Source organism: Macaca mulatta, chromosome 14, assembly GCF_049350105.2.
Source record: "Macaca mulatta isolate MMU2019108-1 chromosome 14, T2T-MMU8v2.0, whole genome shotgun sequence".
Taxonomy (NCBI): Eukaryota; Metazoa; Chordata; class Mammalia; order Primates; family Cercopithecidae; genus Macaca; species Macaca mulatta.
In genome coordinates this window covers 72566636-72572291 of record NC_133419.1, presented here as the reverse complement: position 1 = coordinate 72572291, position 5656 = coordinate 72566636, and the positions used below count along the sequence as shown (strand labels likewise).

General features: G+C 49.9%; 1 pseudogene; it reads left to right on the top strand.

Moving 5' to 3' along the window:
• The first annotated feature begins 3986 nt into the window (after positions 1-3986).
• On the top strand, positions 3987-5426 carry LOC717855 (docking protein 1 pseudogene; annotated as a pseudogene).
• Positions 5427-5656: the final 230 nt, after the last annotated feature.

Sequence of the window (5656 nt, the reverse complement as noted above, 5' to 3'; positions counted from 1 at the left end):
GTAGACAATGTGCTCCAATATTTTGCCATGTTCCTACTGAATCCTCTGAAGCTGCAACCACAGGGCAGAGACAAGGGAGGTTGTTCTAAAAGACACCATGCAGTCATTTCCCCAGCTGCTTCAGTCGTCACTTCACAAACAGCTCACTTCCAGACTCGGGATGGAGGGACTCTTACTGGATCCCACCCTCAATATCAACAGGGCCAGTTCCATATTTTAGGTTCTGCCATGTGCACCACTCCATACCTTGTACCGATTTTTAAATTGGGATTCCTTTGCTTGGAAGTGACAGAAATCCAACGTGAACTAGATTAAACATAAAGAAAACTGTATTGGGTAATAAAATCCAATAAGGGGCTGAACAACTAATTTGCAAAAAAAAGCAAGGATGTCTCAGGAATAACTGGAACTAGGGACTTAAATCCTAATAGAATTGTCTTTATCTTTTGCTTCAACTTTTTATTTCTGCTTTCTTCACTGCAGAGCACCTTTCTTCTCTTCATGATGGAGAATATGCTTGCAGACAGTTCCTGTTTTTCATATTTATAGCTTTCACCATTCAAAAAAGAATGGCTTGGGCTAGGCATGATGGTCCACACCTATAATCCCAGGGAACTGGGAGACCAAGGCGGGAGGATCACTTGAGCCCAGAAGTTTGAGACCAGCCTGGACAATATAGCACAACTCTACAGAAAAAAAAATTTTTTTTTAATTAGCTGGCTGTGGTGGCACATACCTATAGTCCCAGCCACTTGAGAGGCTGAGGTGGGAGGATCCCTTGAACACAGGAAGTCAAGGCTGCAATCAGCTATGATTGCACCACTGAACTTCAGCCTGTGAAGTCTTAAAGACTTCAGTCTTTAAGAAAGACTCTATTTCTTAAAAAGCAAAAACAAAGAAACAAACAAAAAAACAAAAGAATGACTTGTTTCTAAGTTCAAATAAGAAAAAATGGTAAGGAAAGGTTTTATTGACCCATCTTTGAAAAGGGTCCACACCTAGGCCAATTATGACTGAGGGAAGGATTATGTAAAAGCAATGGTCCCTGGGGAGCCATCTAGATGGACGTAACAGTTCCCAAGAAGGAAGAATGGTGCTGGATAACCACTCCATAATTGTTCGCTATGGCAGCCCATTGGCAGGTTCCTTCCCATGCACAATAACTTGGTGTATTAGTCTGTTCTCACACTGCTGATAAAGACATATCTGAGCCTGGATAATTTATTAAAGAAAAAAAACTTTTTTTTTTTTTTCTTTTGAGATGGGGTCTGACTCTGTCACCCAGGCTGGAGTGCAGTGCCATGATCTCAGCTCACTGCAACCTCCGCCTCCTAGGTTCCAGCGATTCTCCTGCCTCAGGCTCCAGAGTACCCGGGACTACAGGCAGGGCACCTCCATGCCCGGCTAACTTTTGTATATTTAGTAGAGACAGGGTTTCACTACGTTGGCCAAGCTGGTCTGGAACTCCTGACCTCAGGTGATCCACCCGCCTCAGCCTCCCAAAGTGCTGGGATTACAGGCATGAGCCACCGCACCCAGCCAGGAAAGAGGTTTAATGGACTCACAGTTCCACATGGCTGGGGAGTCCTCACAATCATGGCGGAAGGCAAATAAGGGACAAAGTCACATCTCACATTGCGGTAGACAGGAGTGCTTGCGCAGGGGAAACTCCCATTTATAAAACCATCAGATCTCGTGAGACTATTCAAGAGACCTATTCACCACAAGAACAACACAGGAAATACCCGCCCCCGTGATTCAATTACCTCCAATCGGGTCCCTCTATAACATGTGGGAATTATGGGAGCTACAATTCAAGATGAGATTTGGGTGGGGACACAGCCAAACTATGTCACCTGGATAAGCTTGTCAGAGCATGGCAAGGTTGGTAGGGTTAAACTTTTTCTCTTTCCCCTTTTTAAAGGAATCAACAAAACTTCTCTGTACCATTCTCTTACACCAACAACTAAGACATTCTGAAGAGAAATCCCCCCTCTCCCCAGATAAGTTCCCATGTGCCCAACAGACTGGGAAATCCTTAAAGAAAGCATCCCGCCAGCATGGTGGCTCATGCCTATAATCCCAGCACTTTGGGAGGCTGAGGCGGGTGTATCACCTGAGGTCAGGAGTTCAAGACCAGCCTGGGCAACACGGTGAAACCCCGTCTCTACAAAAAATACACAAATTAGCTAGGCACGGTGGCGCATGCCTATAATTCCGGCTACTCAGGAGGCTGAGGTAGGAGAATCGCTTGAGCCAGGGAGGCAGAGGTTGCAGTGAGCTGAGATTGTACCATTGCACTCCAGCCTAGGTGACAGAGCTAGACTCCATCTCAAAAAAAAAAAAAAAAGAAAGAAAGAAAAGAAAAGAAAGAAAGAAAAAGGTAAGAAAGAAAGAAAGCATCCAAGATGAACATATTCCCATGTGTCCAGTGCCTCATGAGGGTCCATCATGGATTGGACACTCAAAAAAATGTTTGTAGAACTGGATTAAGGTCTTTCCTCATTCTTCAGGGATCCCTGGTGGCTGGCCATTTGGGGGCCTGGAAAGCCCTGATGCTAGAAGCTAGAAGCTAAGAACAAAAAGGAAGACTGTGTGACCTAAGGTACTGGTAGGGAGAATGGTCAGCAAGTGTTGTCCTCATAACAGAGGGATGAGCAAAAGACTATGGATTCTGATAGAAAGGTCAGGATCATATACAATAGATGTGTTTGCTTCTCACCCTCCCTGGACCAGATAGTCCCAGCAGCAGAGAATAGAGACTTGAAATATGGCTGCTTATGAAGTTGGCAGATAGATGGGGGGTAAAAGTTCTTGTCCTTAAGCAGGACCAGACAATGTGTTAACTTTTCACTGATAGAGAAGTTTCATGACTTGGCCGGGCGCAGTGGCTCATGCCTGTAATCCTAGCACTTTGGAAGGCCGAGGTGGGCGGATCACCCAAGGTCAGGAGTTTGAGACCAGCCTGATCAACATGGAGAAACCCCATGGAGAAAACCCATCTCTACTAAAAATACAAAATTAGCTGGGTATGGAGGCGCATGTCTGTAATCCCAGCTACTCGGGAGGCTGAGGCAGAAGAATTGCTTGAACCCGGGAGGCAGAGGTTGCAGTGAGCCGAGATCGCACCATTGCAGCCTGGGCAGCAAGAGCAAAACTCTGTCTCAAAAAAAAAAAAAAAAAAAAGGAGTTTCATGACTTAATAGAAGTTAGATTGAACGTCTGATCAAGCTCGGCTTCTGATCATAATTGAATAACAATGACACTGAAGACATCATTTTGGAGGGTACAAAGATACATTTCGATGGTAGGGAAGAGCTGCTACTCCGTGTGCTCCCCCAGAGGGCTGACAGGAGTGCACTGGAGTAAGAAGCCAGCGCGGTGGCCACACTCTGAGCCCAGGACATTCTTGCTCAGAGTTCTGAGGGGAGGCTAAGATCAGTGTTGCTGGCAGAAGTGAGAATAAGGTGGTGGCAACTGGGAATCCCCAGGATATCACTCTCCAAATGAACACTGGCAGAAAGAGTTCTCCAGGACAGGGGTCCTTCCTCATCCGCTTCCACTGCCTGAGCTCACAGACTAAGTTAATGTCATAGCAGGGACCAAAGCAGAAGATCCAGGGCCGTCCCCACTGTATCTGTCCCCAAGAATCCTCTTATGTGCCGTTCCTGCTGTGGGGGACTCCTCCTCTGACACATGCTCATTGGTTTTACTTTTACTCTTTCTATGGGATCCCTTGCTGGGCCTTGGTCTCTTCATCTGCAAAAATGAAGGCATCAGGCTGGGTAATTCTGCAGGGCCCTGATGCCTTCTGAAATCTTTCAGGTAAAGGTGATGCTGTGGTGCATCGTGTCTGGGTTATATATGCAAGCGTCAGGAGTAACAGATCAGAGGGAGCCTGGCCAGAGTCTGGTGTGGATCTGTCAGTGCCATAGTACTCAGTCACTTGATAAGAGGGAGAAGCGGGGAAGGAACCGCTGGGGGCCATGGATGGAGCTGTGATGGAAGGGCCACTCTTTTTGCAGAGTGAGCACTTTGGGACCAAGAGGTGGAGGAAGACCTGGGCTGTGCTCTACCTGGTCAGTCCCCGTGGCGTAGCGTGGCTCAGGTTCTTTGACCATAAGGGGTCGAGCTCTGGGAGCGGCTGAGGGAGCTCGTGCTGCCTGTACTGCAAGGTGATCCATCTGGTGAAGTGTGTGAGTTTGGCCCCCGTGGCTGTGGAGAGCCCCCCTGAGCCCAGCGCCACTGCCTTCCGCCTGGACACTGCACAGCACTAGCACCTGCTGGCTGTTGATGTGCTGTCCAGTGCAGCCTGGATGCAGACACTGCCAAAACCCCTTTCGGAAAGGCAGCTGGATTCTGGAACCTACCAACAACCCACCTGAGCTTTCTGCCCTGGAGATGCTGGAGAACTCCTTGTGCAGCCACACCTGGGAAGGATCCCAATTCTGGGTAACGGTGCAGAGGACTGAGGCGGCTGAGCACTGTGGCCTGCATGCCTCTATTTGCTGACGGTTGGAGGCTGAGAGGGTGACTCTCCTGACCATGGGGGCCCAGAGTCAGATACTGGAGCTGTCCTGTCCTGGCCCTACACTCTGTTGCATTGCTATGGCCGGGACAAGGTCGTGTTCTCTTTTGAGGCCAGCGCCACTGCCTCCTGGGCCCTGGAACCTTCACCTTCTAGACAGCACAGGGAAATGACATCTTCCAGGCAGGTGAGACTGCCATCCACTGGCAGAAGACCCAGGGAAAGGCCAGACAGGGTCAGAATGTTCTCAGAGCTGACTCCCAAGAAGGAGAGGTGGCAAAGGGGAAATTCCCTTCCCTACCTGGCCCCCAAGGGCTTCTTGACAGCCCCCCAGCCCTGTATGCTGAGCCCTTAGACTCCCTGTGCATCGCTTCAGGCCCATCCCAGCACTCCCTATACTCAGACTTCTTGGACAGCACCCTTGCTCGGGCAGCAGAGGGAGTACAATGGAAGAAACCTCTCTATTGGGACTTGTACGGACATGAGCAGCAGCAGTTGCTGAAGGCCAAGCTGATGGACTCCAAACAGGATCCCATCTATGTTGAACCTGAGGGCCTGGTCCCAGCCCTTCCCCAGAGCCTTTATGATCTGCCTTAGGAGCCCAAGGATGTGTGGGGATGCCAAGCTCAGGTGAAGTAGGAGAGCTATGAGCTCCCCTACAACCCTGCCTGATGACTATGCTGTGCCACCCACCGAGAGCACAAAGACCCTCCCTGCTCCCAAGCCCCAGGGCCCAGCCCTCCCTGAACCTAGTACTGCAACTGGCAGTAGCAGCAAAAGCCACAACTCAGCTCTGTACAGCCAGGTCCTGGAGAGTGGGGCCTCAGGGAGCTGGGACTGTGGGCTCTCTAGAGTAGGGACTGACAGGACTGGGGTCAAGTCAGAGGTCCCTACCTGAGAAGGAGGGCAAGGCTGAAGTTGCTGAGGAGGACCATGGGGAGGTGGCACTAGGGATCAGAGAAAATGGTTAGAACCAGCAGAAGCCAGAGGGTGGGAGGGGCCATGCCATGTGAGACCAGGGGACCAGAGGGATGGGGGAGTCAAGGGAAGGACAGTCAATCCCAGGAAGTCCTAAGAAGTGGGGCAGATGGCATGGCTGAGGGACGGACTCTGCATCCCCCTAAAGCC